Here is a 26,083-nt window from a genome sequence, read left to right on the forward strand (position 1 = left end):
ATAAGATGCGGTATGTACAGTTTTAAACTCTGACCTGTTCCATACAAACTTTCACCTTGTCTATATGTGAATATATTTCCAACAAATGTAAAATGTTCTGTTTCAGGTGAGGAGGTTTGCCAGCAGGACTGGCCAACTACATAAAATGAAAACAGTCTCCTGGAAACAACCAGGCGGCTGACTATGTTATTTTTACTCGCCAAGGAGTGACAGGAAAATTCTATGTAAGTCTGAAAGATGCCCTTGCCTCCAGACAATAATCTAGAAATCAAAATGTGTCCTGACATAGTATCTGTAACCTTTAATACAGGCACAGATGCATTCTTTAGTATGGAACTATTCAGATCCCCCAAGCTGGGAAAAGTTTACAGGAGATGATCTTTGCCCTTAAGAACCAACATGTAGGGGCGCCTGGGTGGCTCAGTGGGTTAAAGCCTCTGCCTTCGGCTCAGGTCATGATCCCAGGGTCCTGGGATCGAGCCCCACATCCGGCTCTCTGCTCAGCAGGGAGCCTGCTTCCTCCTCTCTCTCTGCCTCTCTGCCTACTTGTGATCTCTGTCTGTCAGATAAATAAATAAAATTAAAAAAAAAAAAAAGAACCAACATGTAGATAGAATCACCTACTATCCCTGTCTTAAGGATCCGGGATATTCAAGACAACTAGGAATTCCTTTCCACATCCCAACACCACATTTGTTGAACATTTCTTTCATTCCAGGCCCGACCAGTGTGTTCAAATTCCTACCCAGATTGTTTGCCCATATACACACTTGGGGAAGCAGTTTGCAAATAATGCAAATCACTCTGTGTGTAATTAACAAAGTCTGCGTTGTTTCTATCTGCAACTGAGAGGGGAGAGAAACCCCTGAGAAATATGTCACTTAGAAGACATGACCTTAACTTCCTTATCCATTTAAGCATTGTTGGAAGGAATGATGGGTTCCTAGCAAATCTTGGTTCACACTTACCTGGATACTCACTAGAAATCTGTCCAAACTTTTTTAGTTTGGACCAGAATTGTATTGAGGGATTTTCCAGTTGGACCAGAATTATATTGAGATGAGAGTTCTCAGACCAATTCCCTCTATTTTGCTCCTATCAACCAAGGAATATAAAAAGACACTTTCTTAGATTATTCCAACTGCAAATAAAAGCTGGAAGGGAAGGAGGGGGAGGAACTATTGAGGGGAGATGAGATGCAAAGGCAGGTGTCGAAGAATGTGGAAAAAATTTCTGTTTTATTTTTGTGATTCTGGGATTTATGCAGAGCAGATCGGACATCCTATTATTGGCTGCGTTTAGCAGGATGCAGAATACCGAAGCCGAAGTAAAACCTGAGGCAAAGCCTCCAATGGGACATGGAAGAGTCAGAGTCAGAGAAAAAGAGAAGGCGAGAAGGAGAGGGTCAGAGAGACAGAAAGGAGGGCAGCACTGGGAGAAGACATGAAAAATTAGAACAGGAGCTCAGAGCACTCGGGAGAGCAGGGGAAATGACAGTTGAAATTAGAACAGGAGCTAAGAGGAGCAAGCAGAAGGGGACGGCAGGAACCAAGAAATTTAAGGAGGGGAGAGCCAACTCAGAGAAGTGGCCAGAAAAAAGCCCGCTGAGCTTCTCTAAGAAAGCCGGAGACTCGTGTGTGTCCAGCAGATAGACAGACGTTCCCCATACGGATGAAAACAAATTATTTGTCATTCTGAAATGACTCTGAAAGGGGGAATGGAATGTGCCCCAACAATCAATATTAAATTTTATGCCTGCTGCACCTTTCAAAAGCCTCAAGAAGACATTGATTCAAGTAAGTGTCACCTTATTTTCAACGACCTTTGATTATTCACTTTGAACAGTTTTAGAACCGAAGTTGGCACCCAGACTTGGGGGACCAGGGAAGGCGGAGGGGGCGGTTTCCCGCTGCGGCTGCGGGGAGACGAGGATGCGCTGTCAAGGCGGCGGGGGAGGGATGCTCTGGCGGGAGGAAGGGCTGGTCCCCGTCCAACAGCAGCGCGCGTGCGCGTGGAAGCTGGGAGTTTATGGTTTTCATTATATAGTAGACGTTCTTAGAAAGCCGAGAGGAACTGTGCTTGCCGGCGGGTCTGGCTGAGCGGTTTGGGGCACTTTCTAAGTTGTATTTTGTGGCCAGTTTTACAAGAGGAAAATCCCTGATTCCAGTGGAATGGCTTGGGAAACGGAACGATGGGTTTCCCAGATGGGGCTTTTGCAGAACCGGCCAGTCGGGACTCTGGCTTTGCAGTTTTTCCTGACTGCCTTATCTCTGGTAGTCAGACACCCATCCTGGGTCGGAATTGGTTATGTCGGGTGTAGGCTTCCGTCTGGGACTGAATGAATAGGTCTTCAAGCTGGGGCACGTGATACAGTCACTCTCTGTGTTTCTCTGTATCTTAATGCCAGACTAGAGCCTGGGTTTGAGGCCTAGAATACTCTCTCCATTGTATCAAAAATGTGCATGTATTGCTGATTTGTTTCTTTGAGTGTTATGAACCAGCCTGTCTCTTCCATGCTCGATTCAAATACCACCTTCCCAAGAATCTGATGCCAGCCATAGTTCTTCCTACATCTGAGTCTGAATTTTTGGTTCTGGTGACCCAATCTATCTTCTAAATTTGATTGATTTCCTGGATTTGGCTTCTTGATAACCCCTGATGTAGGAATCCCTCTCACCAGCTGGTCCTGAGAAACCCAGTCCCACCCTGGGTGGGTCACCCCATCAACATCCCATCATGTTGCAGATGATGTGAAACATCCTGGCGTGCCTAGTTCCAGGACGTACTTGGTGATAGTATATTTACATGTTATTCAATTAACTACTTCATAATATCTATGTTTCCCCAACTGGCTCTTGCTTTCTGCCTGTGAGTGAGTCCATGCCTCCCCAGTCCTGGAAACAGATTCATTCATTCATTCAATAGATGTTTATTGAACCAATATGATGCTTTAAGTAGCGCACTAAGTACCATTGACTTTGCATTCAGTGGAATTTTACTTATTCAAGTATTTATTGCATATGAACCATGTGCTGGGTGCTTTTCTAAGTGGTGGCAATAGAGGACAGTGATGAAGATGATGATGAAGATAAAGTTCCATTTTTCAGAGTTCCTACATGCAGTTGAGTGAAAGCCATAAACATATGAGCAAGTAAATATGGTAGGTCAGATGATTTTGAAAGCAATGAAGCAGGGTAAGGGAAAGAATGTAGCAGCCAAGTGAAACAGAACATGCAAAGTTCGTGAGATATTTTCTTTGTTAAAGGAACAGGTGAGAGGCTTGTGTAGCTGGTGTAGAGTGAATTGAAGGAAGCAAAGGAGACAATGAAGGCAAAGAGCGACCAGGGCCCAGATCAAGGTTGGTCTCAAAGTCATTAAAAAGAATTCGGCTCCTACTTTTGGTGAGGTCTGGAAAACCACTAGAGGCCTCTGAGCAGAAGGCTGGTACAAACAATATTTACAAAGAAAAACTCTGGCTTTTCCATTGAGAAGAGATTTTGGATAGGCAGGTATGGAAACAGAAAGACCAGGTAGAAACTGACTGTAATAGTCAAGGCAAGAAATGGTAATGCCTTGGAACAAGATGGTAGCAATGATGTGGCAAGAAGTGAGATGCTACATACATCTGAGAAAATTGACAGCATGTGCTGATGAACAGCTCTAGAGATATGAGAACAAGAAAGGAGATAAATATCTGCATTGTTTTCAACTGGAAGGATGAAGTTGCTATTTGCTAAGGAAAGACTGGAGAAGAAGCAGGCTTGGGAAACTGGTGGTTAGTGGGGATTTGTGAATTTGGTTCTATGAATGTTGAGTTTGAGACACCATTTGAATAGTCAACTGAATATGACAAGGAGATACATAGGACCTGGGGTTGATGGTAGACATCCAGTTTGGAGATATGATTTTGGAGTCATCAGTATTTAGGTGATACTCAAAGCCAAAGGCAGGATAGAATCATGTAGGATTCCATCCTCCAGTGTAGATGGAGATGGAGAAGAAGTGGAAAGAACAGTCACTGGAGTGTTCTAATGTTTCTAAGTCAGGAGGGTGAGGAAGTACCAAAAAACAAAATGGAAGTAGTGCCCAGTGATGTGGGAAGAGAACCAAAAGAAAATGGTGTTCTGGAACCCAAAAGCAGTGCAAATTTTGAGAGAAGGGAGTAATCGAATGAGAACCACAAACTGTCTCATGAATTTAGCCAAGTGAGGGTCACTATTGCCCTTGATAAGAGCTGTTTCAATGAAGAGGTGAGCTGTGAGATGTTGATTTCACTAAAGTCAAGGGAGAGGAGGAAAAGGCAAATTAGAGGCAGTGAGTAGAAGCAGAGAAATGGAGGAAGACCTGTGGACCCATGTGGAGTCATGGGAGGGTGTTTTTCTGGTGTGATAAATCAGACTTCCTGTGCAAAGTAGGTGACATGGGCAGTGCAGGAGAGGAGGAAATTGCTGGAGGAACATTCTGGAGTAGAAAGGAAGGGATGGCATATAGTGACCAAGAGGTTGGCTTGACCAAAGTGTTTAGAACAATTATTCATAGTATTAGGAGAAGAAGGAGATTGAGTCCATGGGCAAAGACACAGGATAAAACATGTGGGAATTGTCCTCTGATTGCTTCTGTTTTTCCCATTAATGTGGTGGGCAGCTTCACAAGCAGAAAGGGGATAATGAAGGATGTTCTAATGGTTTGAAGCAGAATTGTGAAGAGGGCAAGAATGAGCAAACTGAAGATATGTTACTGGCTACCTATTAAGCCTTCCTCCTTTTCCACAGCTAAACTTCTCAGTGGGTGGGAGGCTCCTAGTATCCAAAGGACTTCATTGATGCCCTTCATGCTAGCTCCCAGCATTTTTGGTGAAAAATTCTGTCTCTTCTCCATATCTGATTCAGTATGCTTTCCTCATTGTCCGCAACATTTCTGCCACAGACATTCCACACCCCAGACTTCTTGAAGTGCTCCCTCATTTCTATGACCATGTTACAACTAGGTCCTCTTTCCATCTTTGTTTAAGGTTTTCATTAAGTTTCTATCTTCCTACTGAATGAAAAAAGTACCCTTCCCACAAAAGTCTGCCCTTACCTTTCCCCAGAGTCAGCCACACTCTTATGGCCAATGTCCCCATGCCAGAGTCTATAGCCAGACATTTCCTGCTTTGTCACTCTCCATTCCAAACTACCCACTAGACATTTTTTATACATTCTTCTGCCAAATATGTAGTTTCTGGGTCAAACCAGGATATTTTGAGCCATCTTTTTCATCATTCTCCCCAGATCAGTTCCTCATCTTGACTTGTCCACTGTTGGTAGCAACACCATGAGTCTGTTAGATCACTAGGTTTTTTGAGATGTTGATCTGATCTTTCCTCTTCCTCTCAACCTCACATCCTGTCAGATTCTCCATGCGCAGAGCCACTGTCTTTACAACGTGTACTCCTCAAGAAGTCTCAGACAGCATCCTAAATATAATAGTAACTTGGCTAATATGCTAGGTGATACTCAGGTAATATTTATAAAACCTGACCATTGCCCAAACCACGCTGTCATAATGTGTCTGCTACCAACGCCTTACCCCCAGCCCCATTTGCTTTGGATTGACCACTGTTAGCACCGCCCATTGGCTGACCCATAAAAGAGGTTATCTCCATCTGCCATAGATCAGAAGAGATGTAGGAAATAGAATAACTAAATGTCATAGAACTTACTGTTATTCAGAAAACATCCTTCATGGCTTTGCAAATAGGCAAAAATGTCAAGTCAGCTCTACTCTGAAGCCATTTGGAGACATTTGCAACAATGAATGCATGATTAAGTTTATTGTTTAGTAAACAGTTTGCAGACATTAGCCAAGGAAGAGTTATGGCGGCAGTTTACAAATAATTGCAATTGAATTAGTCAGACTGCAATGCAAAAGCAGCGCAAATAACTTGCCAATTCCATAAAATGTTTTGCAAACAGATTCTGGGAGAAAATAGAATGAGAAAAGCAGAAAATCCAGAAAGGGATGTTTTCAGAATCTGTTCTGCAGATACTGAGAGAGGATGCCCTCATATTTTACCACAAGAGTGAAGTACTAGTGAAAGGTGTTTATTTCTGCTTTGCCTCAGAAACAGAACTTGGCACAAACTTCAGAGGAGTGAGAAGGGGGCATGACTCAGTAAATTTGGCAGTTCACAAACTCAATCTTACAAAAATGGCAGAACAATTTTAAAAAGAGAGTGTGTGTGTTTGGACTGAGGGCCATTGGTGGGGGGTGGTCGGGATCTTGGCTTAGGGAAATGGACCTCTCAAAACACTGAGCAGTCCATAGCCAAAATAAACCTTTACCCAATGTCAGACAGCCATTGTGTGTCTGGAGTATGCTTAACTGAAGATACTTATTTTATTAAATCTAGATTATGCAGCATGTATATTTATGCTTTATTAAATGTATATTAAATTTTATTAAATATATACTGTTAACATATACTTATTTTCTTTTTGTTAACATATACTTTTAAAAAGTGATACATAGCATATGAAACAAATATATATGTTGTTAGGAATATACAGCATATATATATACAGTATAGCACACACATCTAGTATAGTACATGCCTCTAGTGTAGGGCATGCTTCTAGTACAGAGCATGTATATATTATAATGCACATATATATTACAGTGCATGTATGTAGTATGGTACATGTATATAGTATAGTACTTGTATATTGTATAGACATGTTCATAGCATATTATATATATAGTATGGTATATGTACATATATCATAGATTCATATGCATAATAAATCTGTGTATCATATTTGGCATTACATAATAAATAAACATAGTATTTAATATATATCATGTCAATATCAGGATCACTCTCCTAGGCCAATGGGGCAAAAACATTACATTCCTTGGCCATGTTGTTTTTGCTTCCACTGATAGGTTTTATTCATTTCTTACCACTGATTCTATGGATTAAAGATAGAAATGCAAGTACAAACACATAGGAATTACTATAGAAACAAACTCATGAACCCTATATGGTGCTTAAATTGAACAGTTGATCCCTGGACTGCTTAGAGAAGGGTTCTTCAGCTACTTGAACTTAGTTTTTATGTTTAAAAAATTTCATAAAAGGTGCAAGCATGATTGAGTGAGTTATCATCTGGGTTAGAGGTACTCACAGGGCTCTGCTGGTTAAAGGTTGACCTTTTGTCTCCAAATGTATCCTCAACATGTGGTTTTCCTAGTCTAACCATCCCCTTTGCCATGTTGAGTTTGTGTTGAATTTGCTATTGAATTTGTAGCTATCTAACAAGATTCTGAGATTCAAAATTGCAATTTAGATAATCTAAAATAAACTCGTGAGTTTGCTCCCAGATACCAAGGGATGGGACGATTGGTTCATGTAAATGGCCGACTCCTGTCTCCTCTGAAAGAATCCAGGATTGATCGCAATCAGTAACAATTTGAAGAGGTCAGGAGTATGGATTAAGAACCTGCATTTTCATCCCTTCTCCAAAACATTTTGGAGACACAATATTTGGGGATTCACCACAAACATGTTTTGAGTCCGCAGATCTGCTTAGTGACTGAGGCTAGGATGATGGGTCAAGTATACTATAATTGGATACTTCTTAGCACTGAAACTAGAGGCATTTCCAAAGACAAATTATGTTTCTGCAGTGCCTGGTTTCAATTGGCACATTTGAAAGCTTCACTGTCTACCACAGTGATTTGGGAGGGAATAGATCATGCCCACAAATGGAGACTTTGGAGTTGGGTCACTGGCAGCATTTCTAGTCACAAAGCAAATCCTGCATCTTATAGGTTGGTGTAATGGGAAACTTCAGCATTGGGAAATAAATAAAAGAACATTAGATGACAAGGAGTCCAGAAGCTATCTTTCCCTTTTACTTTTTGCTCTTCTGTCCCTGAAAAGATCCAGCATTTTCTCTTTACAACCTGCGGAAGAGAAAGATGCCTGGTTTCAGCACTTGTTGATCCCATTAACAGGGTAGATTGACAAGAAGTAGACAATTGTATCTGACATGAATATGGGTATGGTGGGGATTGTTGAAATGGAGACCCTTGCTAATGGAAGAAAGATGACCCCAGCCTTTTGACAGATGTCAAGTAGATTGGAGTCTGGTGAAGTTATAACCATTTAATCTGCATTGCCAGAGAAGACAAATTGTGTGACTGATAACCTCTTTATTTTTTATTCTATAATTTTGTACTCTACAGTGTAGAATAAGATAGGGCTCTCAACTTGCTAATGTGGGTCAGTATTATTCGTCCAGAGTTTCGATGGCATTGGGGCTTTTGTTAGTTGGTGGCCTCTTCTCTGGGTCAAGGAAGAAAAGAAATAAATGAAGAAGAAGTGAATAAAGAAATGATACAAATCAATCCAAAAATCACAACTCTTCAATGAGATTTTGACCTCAGTTACAGGAATGCAATTTCTGACTCTGTCTGAGAGGCATTAAGTGACTTTTTAATGCATTCTATGAAAGTAAGGTAAGTTTGAAAAATGTACTTGAACTTTATTTGATTCTAAAATATAATGGAGATAGCATTTTTTTTATTCCAAAATAATCTTTTATCCTTTTGAGGTGTGTGTGTGTGTGTGTGTGTGTATTTCTGAGTGAAAATTCTTTTTAAAAAAATAGTTTTTTTGCTTCTCTAGTATCTAACATAAAGAAGTGGGGGAAGAACCGTTCACATGTGGCCTTTGCACCCTTATTCATTGTGACATTTACTGTCATTATTATTATTAATAATATTAATAACATTATTATTGTCATTGTGTATTATTTTCTTTGCCTAGAGAAGAAGGTTCCCAAAAACCTGCCGTCTGCCCCCATGTTTAGAATTCTTGAATCGTATTCAAGGCCAGTTGAATTTGGTAAAATTTGGAATGTTCTTCCAGTAGGAGAAATTTCCTGATGTTAGAATTTGATAACACCCCCAGATGAAAAACCATAAGAAATCCCAACCACTGATGGTAAATGTTTTTCTCTTGAAGTTTCAAAGGAGTTCACGTTGCAATTCAGAGATTCATTCTCGCTCCAAGGTGAATGAAGTTGGCCCGGTGAAGCGCTGAACTATATTAGCAATCAGACACAATAAACCAGGTTATGCGCCTTCCATTCCACCATTTCTTTAGGATATCCAGATTACCAGTGATGGTCTTTAGAACTTCATGCATGTTTTGAGTGTCTGTGTTGTGTCAGCCGGTTCAGTAGGTGCTAGATCTGCAAAGACTGGGGACTTGAGGTCAAGTAACTTAGAGTCAAGGGCAAATTTCATAGGCATGTTCCTTCTGTGCAACGTAATAACATAAGGAGGTCAGTAAAGGCAGAGCAGGTAGCATGTAATCACTCTCACAGTATCTGAATATTTCCTGCTCAGTGAAGGCTTCCCTAGAGCACTCAGCCTGAGTCAGAGGAAGGGGAACCATAGGAAGTAGTGTGAGGACAGTCACATGGAAGTGAGCAGGCATAATGAGTGAAGGGAATTCCTCAGGAAATTACACTGGCCCAGTCCAGACCTTGCACACCTTCACCTAACAGTCACATTCCAGCTGCTCCCTCCAGCCACAGCTCTAATACCACTTTGGGGATCCCTGTAAGCACCCACCTATGGAAAGGGTTCCTTCCCTCTTGGAGCTTTGAAAAGTCTCAACTCCCTCCTTTCTTTCCTTCTCTTTACTTTTTTTTTTGACTTTTTCTTTTCTTTTCTTTTTTATTATTTTCTTTTTTTTCCTTTCCTTTCTTTTTTTTTTTTATTTGTTTTAGATTTTCTTAAATTCTATTTACTCACCTAACCAACCAACTGAAATGTGTTTTGAGTGATTTTGCTGAACCAGGATGCCCTAAGGCTTTACATGTCCTGCCTCATGGAATTCTTACAATATTCCCTTAACACGAGTAATATCATTCAGCTGACTTTATTACTGTGGAAACTGAGGCACAACTGCATTAAGTAACTGGCCCAAAGATTAAGCTAATGAACTGTGGAAACTGGATTCTACCTCAGGCAATCTGATTCCAGGACCCAGGCAATCTAATTCTAACTAAAGCTGTTTTCATGTGTGTTCCATCTCCTGAACTAGATCTTAAGCCTCATGAGGGCTGAAGTCACAAACTTGTTATTTACCATTTATACAATGCCTACTCTTTTGATATTATAGTTGGTAATTACAGACTATTTATTGAAAGAGTGGGTAAATGAAGAAATAAATAGATGCATGAGGGGCACCTGGGTGGCTCAGTCAATTAAGCATCTGCCTTCAACTCAGGTTATGATCCCAGAGTCCTGGGATGGAGCCCCATGTTAGGCACCCTGCTCAGTGGGGAGCCGCCTTCTCCCTCTCCCTCTGTCAGCCACTTTCCCTGCTTGCTCTCTCTCATTCTATCAAATAAATAAATAAAATCTTAAAAAAAAACAAAAAATAAATGGATGCATGAACTCTACTTAAAAGGTTGGTAGAAAAAAAAAAGTGACCTACAGAAAACTGAGCAGAAGAGTGACTGACAAAAGGAATATACTGGTATTTAAGGATTGTAGGAAAAGCAGTAGAATCCAAATTTTTCACGCAACCTCTGCAATAGTCAGAATATTGGCATAAAGATCTGGGCCAGCATACATACTTGGAAATGAAACATGAGGGCAAAACTTGGTGACTGTATGTGGAGACAAGTAGAAAGACATTATTGCAGGAGAAGAAAGTTTTATTGTATGAATGGAAAATACGTAAATACTTAAAAAATAAAAACAAAATCACTCATTATCTTACCATTTAATGGTAAACAGAATGAACATTTTAAAAATATTGCATTTTCATTGCATGAAAATAAAATATTAGACACAGCAAGAAATAAAGTCAAGTCAACTTCTCAAAATTCCAGCCCTCAAATATTTCACTGTGTAATATCACTTTTTGTGGTCAAATGACTGGTCCGTGTGATTGTGTGGAAACTGAGCCCTGATGTAAATAACCAGTCACTCACTGAACTGACTCAGTTTGAGTCTGGTTTCCTCATCATAGGCATCATTGTACACTGAACTTCAAGGATAGAAGGCATACCCAAGCCTGACCTTCTCAACAATGAAAGAGTCCATCAAAACATCTTTTGGTTTGGCTATCTGTTGATCAACAACTCTGACCCAGCTCATTCATTCTACTCACATAGATAATGCTTATGAGCCTTTTCTATACGTCCCTTCTGCCTAGTTTCTTAAAAAAAAAAAAAAAAAAAAAAAATTCACTAACATTGTAAACATCATCTATATCGTAGAAATGCTGCTTTGTCTTTGTAAAAAATGTAAATTAATTGAAAAGTTGCATTTCAGATGCCAATCAAGTAGAGCACTTGTTTCTCAGCATAATAATTTCAAAAGCAGCTCACTATAAATGCATATGCAAACATCGGAAATTACAAAACAAATATGTTGAGAAGAGAGCAGAGTTAGTGCTTTATATAACATTTCCTCTGGTATTCCTTCAAGAGGTAAGCCTCTCTAGTTCCAGGAGAATAAATGTTTTGATGTTGGTTAATAAATTTAATATCATGCCTGTCCTCTGTGCCAGGAACTGTACTAGGGCATGACTTACACATGGACACATTTTTTTCCAGAAACATATCTGGCTATACATATGATCAATGTACCTATGTGCAGGTCTTACATTCGAATAATTTATGAGTCAACTGCTATTGTCTGAGTCAATCAGTTTGACAAAGACTGTTGTCAGAGAACTATTTATTCAGATATTTGCCCCAGCTTTGGTATGTTTTCCCACCTGTCTCCACCAGCAGAGTTCATCTGTAGAACTTCAGGAAACATTTCCAGAACTTAAATTAGACTGTTATTATAGCAGAAAAAGAGACAATGTGGTTTGTATTTTAAGTGTCAAGTTATCCCCAAGATTTATTAAATATCTATCATGGGCTCAGAAGGACTATTAGATGTTATTAGCTATTAAGGGATCTTCAGTTGGGAACATTTTTCCTGCAAACTTAGAAATTGAATTTGGAACTTATATTTGCTGGTTGTTCTAGTGTCTATAAATGGAAGGCACAGTCTATCAAAAGTAATTTGATGATATTTTGATTGTTAGAGTTTTTGATGATTCAGTGAATCAAGAAAGAATTACAAAAATCTGCAAGTTGCGTCTGTTACTGGTTGACTCAGAACATCCAGCTTCGAACCCTGGTCTGTGGAAGTACATGACCAAGCTGATTATATAACCCCTCAAAATGTCTGATTCTTCCACTGTAAATTGAAATTTTTATCATGATTAAGGTACTGCTATAATACTGAGATAACCAGATATAATGTGTTTTATAAATTCCATAAGAGAAAAAATAATAATAATCTTAATAATATTCCAGTATAAAGCGGTAAGTTGTATCTCATCTTAAATTGCCATCTTCTTCCAAAATTCATGGTCCACAACACTGATGCATGATCAGAACAATTGCAAAAATTCTTATAAATGGTCTTCTCTTGGAGGCTACTATGTTGAAAGTGGAATTCTATATTCCTAATATGCCAGCATGTTGCTGACTGATTACTAGGGAAGGTGAATATGTGCCGTCGACAATCGGACAGGATCTGGCTTTGCCTTCTCATTCAAGGTCTAGGGTCAAGAGAGTAAGCCGATAGTGAAGGGACAAAGTCAAACTGCCCAGACCAGGGGACGCTAAACCACATCTTCTCCAACATGGTGCTTTTCACCGATCATTTCTGCTTCTGAGGAACTTCTAGCTTGCAGCCACTTGAAGGGACTCTAGAAGTTAACCACCTGTGGTGTTTACCTGCAGGCAGGTAGACGCAGCTCCAAGGGGCCCTTGGGATTAGCTGCTCCAGATAGCCCAGTAATGTCTGAATTGTTGATGCAGCAGACACTTCCCTGGGAAAGCAAAACTCACCCCGGAGCCCCCCACGTACAAATTAGAGTCACCATTTAAACCATCATCACAGTATTTGAGGTTAGTAAAACATATTGCTTGGGCTATAAAACATTCTAAACTAGCATTCCAAATGTCTAGCCTCAAGCAAGCACTTAAATTAAAGTTTCAGACAGCTGGCACTAGAATCATAATAACAGTTTTACACAAAGGGATTGGCTAAACATGATTATTGATTTGATAATTTATTGTCAACAGACATTATTGTGCCCTGATCCCAACGCTTAGCTTTCTTTCTTCCCTATTGTCAACAGGTGATGACAAGGTCTGGATTGGGTTATAGAGAAGGTACATTCAACGCCCTGCCCCTAGGTAGATTTCTTCTCTTTCTCTCTCCCAATCTCTCTCTCTCCCTCTCTCTCTCGCACACGCGCATTTGCGCGCGCGTGTACACACACACACATGCACACACACATGCACACACAGAAAGCTCATTAATTTCCATAATCCCATAATTTTTACTGTCTCCTTCCTATAAATTGCTTTGTTTATAAAGGGGAAGATTCTGGAAGTACTATTCTTAGCACCCTTGTTACAAAAGAAAAAAAGATACAGGGTGGCTTGTTAAATATAATCTATATTCCCTCAGAATATCTATTGAATATCTAATTTCCTGTACTTCCCTTTGTGAAACAGATAAAAGCAGAAAATGCTACAGTATTTCTTTTGTACTTGGAAGTACTTTGTCCCCAACACTAGTAGCCTCGTGTCTCTTTAGGCGTTTGGGTATTTGTTCACCCAAGAGACAGACGATGCTGACGATAGCTATTTGCCCTTTAGCCAATTCTAAAACACAATATTTTTAAGCCTTATTAACATATTTTCAAGCATAACAGATTCTCTGTTCACTCCAACTTGGAAAACTTTGAAAGATTTTATTTCCACCACAGGGAAATACGCCTGATTGACACTGTTGTTCTATTTTACGCAGACTGGACCCATTCACAGATTTTTCTCACAGAATTAGAAACCTAAAATTATATTTTCGTTATTAAAATTGAGTCCAACAAATTGTACTGGCAAAGTTTGCTCTCAGTCTTTGTGAACTGTTGGAAACAGTGGAAGAACATCTCTTACCATTTTCAGGGAATGTAGACGCTGCTTTTCTTTGAGGTGTGAGAGGACTGTAGCAAAACAACAGGTTTTTCTGGTTTGTTTCTCTCTGTGGACAAAACACACTTTAAAAAAAATTGGAAGAGTTAGAAACCGTATTCTTGGATCTGTCAAGAAAGAAATGAAAGGACACATTTGAGCACATTTGAGTACCTTTACTTTTTTTTTTTTTGGAACATGACTTTTCCATTGACTTTAATTAAGGTTTCATTAAACCCTCAGTTTGGAAAGCTTTTAATTGAGAGAGAATTTGCTTACTGGGCATTTTTTTTTTTTTTTTTTTTTTTTTTTAGAAAATAGCTATAATAAACGGGTCCTCCAACTTTACAGTAAAATTCAACTTTGTTCTACCTTTGTAGAAATTGCTTATAGATCCACTCTTAAGAAATGAGCCATGCCAACCATAATGATTTTTATCTCATAATCGAGTGGCCCAAAGTTGGCTCCACTATACTTTATAAGTATATTGCCTGCTGACAAATTCATCCAATTAGCAAAGGTGAAGGTTTATAATTGGGGTTAACTAGAATTTAACTGGTCACTGATAATCACACCCTCCCTCACCTCCTCTAGAGCATAGCTCCCGAAGTTACTTGAGTTGCTGTATCTCGTCCCCTGACAAAAACAAAAGTCTGACTTCAAAAATCCCTTTTCAGGAAAATCCAATAGAGCCATTTTTGCCAAAGCCATGACAACAATGGAACTTCAGGGCATGGTATTTTCCTGCTGTTTGGGGGAGTGAATCTCTGCCCCACCCCCTTCCCACTCCCCTACTACTGAGAGTATTTTTATATAGTTCAAGTCCCTATTGGTCTGCAGTTTGCAGTGCGGTTTAAAAAGTAATACATCTTTTCTTAGATGTACCCCAGTTTCTGCTTTTTAATAGACATGATAATGAGCTTCTGGGTCTTCATTTCCCAGTGTGCAGAGAGCTCGAATAAATCTTCGATTGTTCACAACCCAGGAGAAGGTTCCGGAGCAGGGGGATCCATCGAGGTATCTCTAAACAACTATTGTTTTAAGCATTTTTTCTTTATTAATGTTGGACTTTCCTGGTGCCACTGATTTTTTTTTTTTCTCAGTATATTCAGTAGCATCTGCTCATAATGAGCTGAGACAGAGTGAAATTCCTTTTGCAGTGAATCAGAATGAATGAAAGTTCCCAACTGTTTTTGGAGTGGCTTAATACGCAAGCTCTAATATTGGCTGTACCAAAGGTTTCCTGGTAGGTAAAAAGAAAGCTTTATTCTGGATTTTCACAAAAACACTTCTGCTTGGGCAGTCTGAGTTTTGCTTCCTAGATTTCAGAATTTTGGAAGATATTTCACTTTTGTGCAGACAAAAGCCGATGTGAAAATACATTTGGCCAACTTGGGGATTATTTATTGTTTTTGAAGAGTGACTTATTTACAGCTATCTAGCATAATATAACTTCTTATGAACAAAATTCTTTCCCCTTCCAAATAAAAAAAAAAAAAAAGCAAATTCGAAGGCCTAAGAAACTTAGAAATATATGAATATATAGTTATATATTTCTCTCAGTTTTTTTTAAGAACTCAAAATATCGTTAGAGCAATTTCTGTTTTCAATTTTATTGACAACTTTGAAAACAGAAATCCTGATACTGCGAAAGCTCAGTGTTGCTGGGTTTTTCATACATTAAAAGGAAAAAAAAATACACTTCTTCTCTCCCTTTATTTGCAGGGGAGACAATGGCATCAGGTATATATTTTGATATGACCTCAGGTTATGCTTAAAATAACTTATATTACATTGACTAGAATTTTTGTTTATTAGACCTGAGGTGATTGATGATGCCTCCACTAATTCTAAAATAATCCTTTGGAAATTATCTTCATATTACTACCGATATAACTCCATCTATTTCCCTAGCCAGCTGGATCTGGTGGGAGGTTGAGATATATTTTAGTTTATTTTTTTTTTTATTCGGGTCCTTATGAAAAAAGAAGATGGTGGCTCTAGCCCATCCCCAAAGCTTTAACCAATTGACTATGATTGAATACTTTTTCTTATTACTGCTCACTGGGATCTTCTTATGAAATGCACATTTCATTTTTATCCAGGACCTGGGGATATGGGGCGACAGAGGAATATTACTTGAAATTCGGCACACCACAGTCTGTAGAAAGCTGCACACCAGGATTGTGGAAGAGTTATAATTTTAATTCTTTTTACAATGACAAGGTTATTTCAAAGTTAAATTATCATTATCTGTTGAAGCAAACAGCACAGTGGCAGTGTTAATAGGACAAGTCTGGCTTATTCTAATTGGTAGAATCTGTAGTTTCCTATGCTGAATTTTAAATCTAAGCATTTCCAAATTAATAGGGTGATTGAAGAAGAGGGATGTTATTTGCAATCTGGTTGGGCTGAAATGGGTACTTGGTGGCACATATCTTAATACAGCAAGTCATCATTATGATTATTACTGCCTCTATGATAGCCAGGTAGAGGCACCTGCTCTCTCTCTCTCTCTCTGGCTTTTCCGGTTAAACACTAACAATCAATTAATTCCTGAAAAACAGTAATGACCGGAAAAGATGCGAGCTTTCATAGTATCAAAGAAGGATGTGTTTGACATTGGTCAGTGCAAAGGTTGCACTTGCAGAGTCCCAGACATCTAGGAGCATAGATGCTTAGCTGAAATAAAGCCGAATTTCAATTCCATCATGTCCTGCTACTGAACAGAATCAGCTGCTACTCTGTTTTTTGGTATGAGCTTCAACTGTGATATTCTCCGTTTATAGAGTCTGTGTCAACAGTAGGGTTTGAGTATATGACTCATGAAGATTCTGGGCTTGTAATTTTGTTAGCAGTATTCTTCCGGTTTCGCCTAACAGGGAAAAATAAGACAGTGGAATGTGTTTTACCACAGATGATGTAATAGAGATTATTGAGCATACATATATCCAAGATTGGAAAAAAAAAACAAAAATTCAGAACCATGGCAGAATCAAAACTACAAATGTATTTTGTGTACACCGTTTGGCAGTTTATATTTCTAATGTTAATTTGTCTTCCTCTTAAAGGTAATTAGTGATGAAATAGACCAAATAACTTGACATTTCTCAAAGTAGAAAAATAAGAATTTTATGTTCTCCGCAACAGCAACAGAGATTTCTCACAATCATTTTATATTGCCAGCTCAAAAAATAAATACATTTAGGTAAAACCAAATTAAATTAGAGTTCTCTAAGGTCACGAAGGAGGATTGAGGTAGACTCTTCTCTTCCTCTTGTCTTTAATTTACCTGTAGGGAAGGATTGGATATTTGAATTAGTGGCTGACATTTAAAACTTGAGAGTCTAAATAAAAATAGCGATTTTTAAGTTTTTCTTGAAAATTCAGATCTGGCAACACTGGACTTTCATTTCTACCTGTAAATAAAGGGCTTGGTTTGAGCGGTGGCCCCAGGGAGATTTTCCATTATCCCCACCTAGCCCTGGGACATGAGTCTCCACAATGACATCATGACCTTCCCGTTGACAGCCAACCTGTGGCTGAGGTGAGAACACATCTCTCTATTCTTTGTCAGGAACAGTCTTTGTTGGCCATGTCAACCAGTCTACCATGTTCTCTCCTTCATTTGCTGGTTTCTATACCCATAGCTTTCCCCTACTCAGGAAAACTCACTTGCTTCAATCCAGGTGCCTGAGACAAAATGTCCCTTTCATGAAATGCTTTCAGTCACTCTCACCTGTACCCTGGTCTGATTCTACTCCATATCTCTTCCACACTTTGGTACACGATCCACTCAACAAATGTCTGTGGTATCAAGGAAAAATTAATATTGGCTAAAATAAATATATCAAAAATATCTTCAATGACATGATTCTCCACATCAATTTCTCACAATGACACAATGGGAGACATGTTACTGGCGCTCATAACTTCCCTGTGAATTAGACTTCAGTCTCTGCCATTGGATATCAATAATAATTTGGCTTATGTTCTCCTATAAATAATTCTACATTTCAGTCTTACCTCTACTCAATCTCCTCAAATAAGAAAAAATTTTTGAATCAAGGACAAAAATCTTCCTATCCTTGATACCCATTTAAGAACAAGAAATATGATCCTATGGCACAAATACTAGATATCATCTCTCTTGCATCAGAATTCACATCACATTTTGTATCACTTGCAACGTATTTATCCCATTTTATTTCATATTCAATAGTAATAGACTATACTTTCTTTAAGGGTGGAGATTGTACCTTATTCTAGTTTGTATTCTCCTTAAAGAGAGTTACCCTTCTATGTGTTTGAGTTAATGAAAGGTAAGCAATCATCAAAGAATATTGACTGAGTTAATGGACATGAAACATCAATTCCCAATGCCTGAGATGGACATATAATCAAAAATTCATCTAAGATTCTCACTCACAACTTGAAATTCCAGGACAGGGACTCACAGAGAGGAGCCTTCAGGCAGTGAACAAATGTACTTTCACTACTCATCAGACAACACTCCTGTTTCCTTTAAGATCATACTAATCTCCATATCCCCTTATTGCTGGAAATATTGAATTGTAATTTGAAGAAAACTAAATGTAGACTAGGTGCTTCCCACCAATAGTCCTTCCTTTGATTTAAGGCTTTTAATTTTCCTGATCAAATAGACACACATGCAAAGGGTCATTTTTTGATATCACTAGAGTGGGAATCTGTTTATCTAGCCTAGAATAGTAACGTCAAGGGAAGGAGACACAAGATGGGTAAGTTTTGATCTATGAGTTGGAAAGGAAAATAACAAGAAAAGTTCTGGAATGGAGAATCTCGGAGGAGTATCTGTGTTGAGGAACTTTATATTAGGGCAAGATAGGTACAGAGAGGTGATGTCTATTTTTGTAAAGGCTGTCAAATGATCTTGAAAATAAACTCATGGGATGGCTTTCAAGAACTGCTTTAAGGGTAATTGGTTCAGGGTGCATTGGGGCAACTCAGATGCTTCCACAATATTTTTTTTTCCTCAAGATGAAAAGAAGATGATCGTGACATCATGAATCAATCTTTTTCAAGTTTTATGTTTCATATATGATTTCAGTATAAGAATATGAATTAATACTACCTCTCAATTCACACGTGCAAAATTCTGGGGGAAATTGCAAGTTTTCAAGGATGAGTAAATTACTCCTCCATAAGGGAAGTGAGAGAAACAGAACAAGAACAATTGGGAGGGGGGGAAAGAAAACAGAAGAAGACAAGTTTAAAATATTGCCTTTAGCTTTCCTTGCTTCTAATTGTGATGCCTAGTTCTATCAATTCCAAAATAGACCTTTTTCTCTGAGTCTCCCATTATGTTTCTTGGTCTCTCGATACCAATAAATGTGAATGAACATGCATACACACAGAGTTCAGTTCCTTATTCTGTTTATTTCCAATAGCAGAAACATGATGCAGTGACAAGATCACTAGAGCTTCCTACCAGATTGCAAACTTGCATGATGCACCTTAAAAATCATGTGGACCTAGTGGTTTGCTGGAAGATCCTGGGGTCTCTGTCTTAGGATCTGTATTAAGGACTTCACATTTTCTATTTCTGAACAGGTTCCACTAAATTTTTAAAGAAAAAAAAAAGACAAAAAACCAATCCCCCCAAACACTGCCACTTATGAGATTATTGTAAAGGCTGATAAAATATGAATCACCAAATGGGGTGAGAAGCACATAGTGGAGATGTGATAACTGGAACTTTCTTACCACTTTCCCAGCATTCCTTTATTTGGCTATAAATAAGTTTAATGAATCATTCACAGAAATGTTAATAAAATTTGTGTCCTTAGCCAAGTCAATGGAAGTTTTCACTTTTGTGGCAACTGGCTATGAAAGACTTGTAAAACCAGATGCATGATGAGGGGAAAGCATAGATTGACACAAGCTACCTTCTCAGTGAGGAGATTTGGGCAACAGAATGAACAGGTTCTATGGTTGGACATCTATATAGTTGAGAAGAAAGAAAAAGGACCAAAGAGGTCTCCAGAATTCTCTCCTGGGCAACTTTTTCCTCGCAGTATTGATATTTCATAGATTCTTCCACCTAGATTATTAAAAGATCATAGAAGAAATGAAAAACCACATACATTATTCTTTTCCAAGTATATTTCAATGTCCCTGTCAATATTCACTTGGGATACACCACTGATTCTGAGATTGTCAAAGGACATTTGGTCTAGATTAATAGCCTAAATTAATTAATTAGCTTCCTTGTCTCATTGCCTTCCCTTCTCTTCCTCTGTCTTTGCTTCCCCCCTCCCAATTGCTTTCCCTCTGTGTCTTTTCTTCCCCTTCTGGAGGAATAATTTACTCATCCTTGAAGATTTACCATTCCCTCAAGAATTTTGCATATATGAGCTGTGAGGTTCTACTAATTTACATTCCTATTTTGAAGTCATATATGACACATACAGCTAGAAAAAAAATTGATGTGGGATTTTACAATTATGTTCCTTTTATTCTGGGGAAAATGCAAAAAAAAAAATGGGGAACATTAGAGATAACAATGAGAAATCCCAATACACTCTGAATCAATTAGCCTTGGTGCAATTTTTTGGAAGTGATCACATGAGGTAGGTCAAGGAATTTACTGTTACATGTTGAGAGAAGAAACCCCACACATTGAGATGGGAGGCAAAGAGTCAGTGAGTCAACATTTATAATTTCTTCAAGATAACCATTTTGAGTTTTCCCCAAATTCAGTCCTACTGCACTAAGATCCAGATAAGACAGAATTTACCAGCAGTACCCACCAATTTATTATGGAAACGAGGAGTCCTCTGAAGTTCCAGAGTCATTATCTTTGTTTATGTTTCAAGTAAGCCCTCTTATATAGGTAAAGATCTTCTTGTCACACTTTAACTTTTAATAAGAAACAAGTCTATCAGTTATGTAGTATTAAAGTGAAGAATAAAAGAATGAGGATAGAGAGATGATTTGAAAAAGTGGAAATTGAAAAATATGACTAAAAACCTTTCTTTCCTCCTTTTTGCCTGCATCACTTCTCTGTCAACATGTCTCCTACTCCTAATGGGAAGTCCACTGAGCAGAAGACAATCACCATGAAAGCAGCTAAACATGGGGGGTTTGCCAGTTAATCAGTACCTCAGTGCTGACCATTGTTTACACAGGGAAGGGGCCCCAAGATTCTTCATCTCCCATACTGGAGGGCTGCAAGGCAGGGCCCTCACTCTCCAGCAAGCCGCCAAGCCTCTATTTAATTAACTGCCTATCTCTGCCCTGGTGTGACTTGCATGGCCGGGAAGGTGTTTCCCAAGGAAATCAGAATGGGGGGCAGAGCGGGAAAGAAGGGGGAAAAAAAGGTGAGTTCAGGAGGGCAATGAGGCGGGGGTTAACAACGCTGCTTAAGATCAAGGGCTGGAGTGCTGAGATGCTGCCAGACTTGAAAACTTTAATTTACTGTCACTGTTAGCCCCCTTTGAGGTTTATAGTGGTATTTATACACACAGCATCAATCACATGAAACAAGGAGGGGATTTATAGTTTGTTTTAAAGACTGCAAATGCAATGTAATGCAAATAGCTTGCCTCATGGGCATTTACGTTTAATGGGAAAATTACAGATGCAAAAGATTGGTAGAACAAATTTTAAATTGACTTTATTACATCTAGTGCTTTTCAGAGAATACTATTAAAAAAAAAAAAAAGAAAGATATGGTAATGGAGTTCTGCACTGTAGCCTGACAACTTAAATTCCACTTAACTGACTTCCTTTCTTTTTTTTTTCTTTTCTTTCTTCTGTTTTTCGTTATTGTTGTTTCTTGCATCTTCCTGCTTACATTACTCTTACAATAAGTTTGGCTGAAAATTCTTCATGTTCATAAACTGGTTAGGAATTTGATTTTTCTTTATTTTGCTTCAGATGGCTTTCTTCTAGGCCCAGGCAAATAACATCCACAGGAAATGTATTCATGAAATGGTATCATGGCTGCATATGTATTTTTCAGCTTCTGCAGTAAAATGACTACTTGGTATATTAACATGTGAATGCCTCTAATCAAAGATTGAAAGTTTCAGAATAAATCAGTTCTCTTACCCTCATTTCTTTAAAACATACATGTGAATGTTTGTGTGTGGGCAAGTACATGTGCACGTGTACGCATGCACACATCCCAAGGCATCATCAATGGTTCTTTGACTTGGAACGTTTTTGGTGAAGATGTTTTCCTGAGCTGAGAACACCAAAGGTTATCATGTGTGAGCTGTTGAATTATTTGCATGGGATGAACTGGTGGTCTCAGCTTGTCCTCTGGCCAATGCCTGGTGCCCCCAGTGCAAAGCTGACATGCAAATTGGTACCACCTGATCAAAGGAAAGACCAGGGCTAAACAGGCAGCAGCCAGGAGCTTTGCTGGTATTAGTGACTGCAAAATCTCCATCCGCCTGTGGACAAAAAGCACAGCCTTCCTATCAGTGAAGAACATTTCCAGGCAGAATCTGACTAGCACCATTAGAATTTGCATCTGTACTACCTTCTGGAAGGGTTTTTGTTATGTTGATTTGTTCTTTTCTCCCTACCTCTTCCACAAAGGACTTCAGAATGGCTTACAAAAACATCTATGATTGTAAATACAAGAATTTAGGATTATATTCTCTTTTTATTAACTTTAGAATTTTATCTCATAAGTCCTTACTTTTATATATTTCTATTGCTCATATATATTCTGGTATTCATATAAAGCTCCTTCAATAAAAATTAAGATATGCATGATGTAGAATTGTCCTGTCCTGTAACTATTTGTACTCTAAACAATGGGCGACTTAAGTTAGAAAGAAAATACACCTTTTCAAGAAATTCATAGTGACAAGGAAGTCCCTGAAAGGCCATGTCCTTACTTGACCTCCAAACACTTCTGCAATAAGACTACTATGTTAGGGTTGGTTTCATGTTCATAAATGAAAATTCCAAATAACAGTGGTGAAAATAGAAAATTAATATCTTCTGTCTTAGGCGAACCAAAGCAGTTATGGTGGCCTTCTTCCACACAGTTCAGAGGAGCTCAGAGTTTCTGTCATTTTTCTTTTGCATATACATGACTTCTATTCTGGAAGTCACCCACCATCCAAGATGGTGGCTCCATTTTTATCCATGATGTCTTCATTTTAAACAGAAAGGTGGAGAAGGGGACAAGGAAGGGCACAATGCCCCCCATCCCTGCTTTAAATACACTCCTTGGGAGTGGGATATATATGAGATATATATAGATATATATATATATATATATATATATATATATATATCACTTCTACTTTCATCTCATTGGCCAGAAGTTTGTCACATGGATACACTTTGCTTCTCGGGTGGCCAAAAACATAATCTTATTTTCTTGACAGCTGTAAGTCCGGTTAAAATCTAGGGATTCTGTACTAAAGTATAAAGTACTTTAAATATCAAACTATAGAAATGATCCCTGAAAGTATAGTCTTAAAAGTACTTTAAATATCAAGGAAAATAGCAATATGTAACAGCAGCATATACCAGAGTCAACAAGATTATTTTTATCCATAGTTTGATTGATACTAATCCTTACACAAAAGATTCAGATAATAATCTATGTCTATTGATAAGAGAATCAGAAGGACCAATTTAGCTAGGTGATTATCAAATCATCAACTATATAAACTTGCCTCCTTTGATGAGACCATTAGTTTCATTTTGAGCATTAGTGATATATTATGGTTTGATTTTTTAAAAATTTGATAGGCATAGGCATGACTTCAAGATTTGCATTATTAGCTGCTTGGTAGTTTATATCTGGGTGCTGTTGTCTGGGTATTTAAAGCAAAACAACATGCATGCATTTTTCTGATTCAGCAAATAATGTAAGACAATATATTTGGCCTAATATTTCAAAATCAAAGTTGTCTGAATAGCTTTCCGTGCTCTATTCCTTTATGCAGAGTCACCTAGTACTTATTGAAGATCCCAGTATTTGCCAGACATTGGGCTTAATGTATTTGCTTCATTTACTCCCAGATTGGGAGTAAGTAGGAAGAGGAAGGTAGGATTCTCTGCGTCTTTATTCACAGATGAGACTCTGAGGTTTCGAGAGCTAGCTATAGGCTAATTACTATCAGGACCAATGTCATTGGATTGAAAGACCAGGTCCACTGAGAGCAAGCAGGAGATATCTGAAAAATGCATTTGAACAGAAATCAAAGAAAAAAAAGCCATGAAATTTATATTAACAACAGTAATGTAACTACCTTTAAATGATTAAGCAGCCTTTCAAATGCAAAGGCAAGTGACCAATTAAGGCTTAAACCTTTGATCTGTGAATTTGCTAGTAGCCTTGAATTATTAAATTAAAAGCTAAAAGACACAAATAACTTCATTAAGTTGATCTCTCAATAATACCAATAAATCTATTAAGGATAAATTATGGGAGAATAAAATGCCTTCCCACAACAGTGCTTCCTGTTTCTGTTTCATTCTGTTTTCCTTGATAAAATCAAAGGAGAGTTTTCCAAAAAGACTGTACAATTTATGGGGAAAGATGTTGCAGCTTTTAACCCTTCCCATTTATTTTATCTATAAACAGGTAAGCCAGAATTTTATCTAGAGGGGACCTCTAACGTCTATAATTTAGGATAAGAAGGAGGGACTTGGAGGAAAAATACAGGAATGTATTACAGTTTTGCAAATTTTACAAAAACTTTACGACCATGTGAACATTTTTCGAATCTTTCCCAAGTCCTGGAAGGTGCGATGAGGAGGACGACGGTGGATCATTCATTGGCTCATGCATGTTCCTGTCTCAGATGAAGAGGCGATGGCCACTACAGCAACATGAGAGCCTCCTTGCCCTTGCCCTTGCCCTTGCCCCCCGACCAGGACCTAGTTTTGTAATGAAAAACCAACTGATTCACTAGAAAAAGATTTCATGTTCTATATTTTGGGAAATACCCCTACAGGTTAAAACCTTTCAAGAGGGGCACCTGGGTGGCTCAGTGGGTTAAAGCCTCTGCTTTCAGCTCAGGTCATGGTCCCAGGGTCCTGGGATCGAGCCCCACATTGAGATCTCTGCTCAGCAGGGAGCCTGCTTCCCTCTCTCTATGCCTGCCTCTCTGCCTACTTGTGATCTCTGTCAAATAAATAAAATCTTTAAAAAAAAAAAAAAAAAAAAAAACTTTCAAGAGAAAGAAGAACAAAGTAGTATGGAGGCATGATGGCTCCAGCATGAATTGACATCAAATGAGAGGCTGGAAAAGAAATTCACTCTATTATTCTAAATACTTCTAAGTTTCTCTATAAGCCTATGTTATCTGTTCTAATTTTAAAATAATCATAGGGGAAGTATTCATTGTAAGAGAACTGGATTGTGATGCATTTTTTTGTTGTTGTTGACTAGGCTATCTAGTCGCACACTTTTTCTCCAATGTGAGTAGCTACAGAAATAGTGTGGCCTAATAAGACTTCTTTCCAGAAGGGAGGCACTCTGAAAATATTGGCAGGGTAGAGATTGAGAAACAGTATAATTGCTGTTCACCCTCAACCCTCACCTTCCTGCCCACTATCAGGATCACCTTGGCCTTTCAGAAAATCTTTTGATACAAGTCAACTGTCACCACCCCAAGGCCATCCTGATGTCTTAGGGACTGGTTCTTAAAGTTGGGTCCCCAGACAATTACTAGACTCTCCTGGGAAGTTATTTAGGAATGCAAGTTCTCAGGCCTATTCCTTTACCTCCTGAATCAAATGTGCTGATAGTGAACACCAGATCTGCTTGTATCTGACACATTATCAAGTTCAAGAACCACTTCCTAAGAGAAAATCTCCTAGGGTGAAAGCAGGCATTTAAAATGTCTAGCTTGCCCCTCTTATCTGGCAAGGTCTCTAATTCCTGTATTGTTTTCTGTGATTAAGTTCCCCATAAAAGTAGTAGAGGCGCTGTCTTTCCATCCTGCAACCTTTATGGAAAATCTGGGAGAACTACAGATTTACAAAAGGCAAGTCTGTGCCTGTTTTTTTTT

At 38.5% G+C, this 26,083-nt stretch overlaps 1 long non-coding RNA gene and 1 pseudogene across 1 annotated transcript in view; one reads left to right on the plus strand and one right to left on the minus strand.

The window, feature by feature from the left end:
• The first annotated feature begins 1,515 nt into the window (after positions 1-1,515).
• LOC131835672 (uncharacterized) overlaps positions 1,516-26,083 on the plus strand; it is a 286,091-nt gene continuing 261,523 nt past the window's right edge. Inside the window, exon 1 of the long non-coding RNA XR_009355322.1 lies at positions 1,516-1,796. This is a non-coding gene — a long non-coding RNA (uncharacterized LOC131835672). The remainder of the gene's footprint in view (positions 1,797-26,083) is intronic.
• On the minus strand, positions 23,451-23,536 carry LOC131837326 (small nucleolar RNA U3; annotated as a pseudogene).

This window comes from Mustela lutreola, chromosome 7, assembly GCF_030435805.1.
Source record: "Mustela lutreola isolate mMusLut2 chromosome 7, mMusLut2.pri, whole genome shotgun sequence".
Taxonomy (NCBI): domain Eukaryota; kingdom Metazoa; phylum Chordata; class Mammalia; order Carnivora; family Mustelidae; genus Mustela; species Mustela lutreola.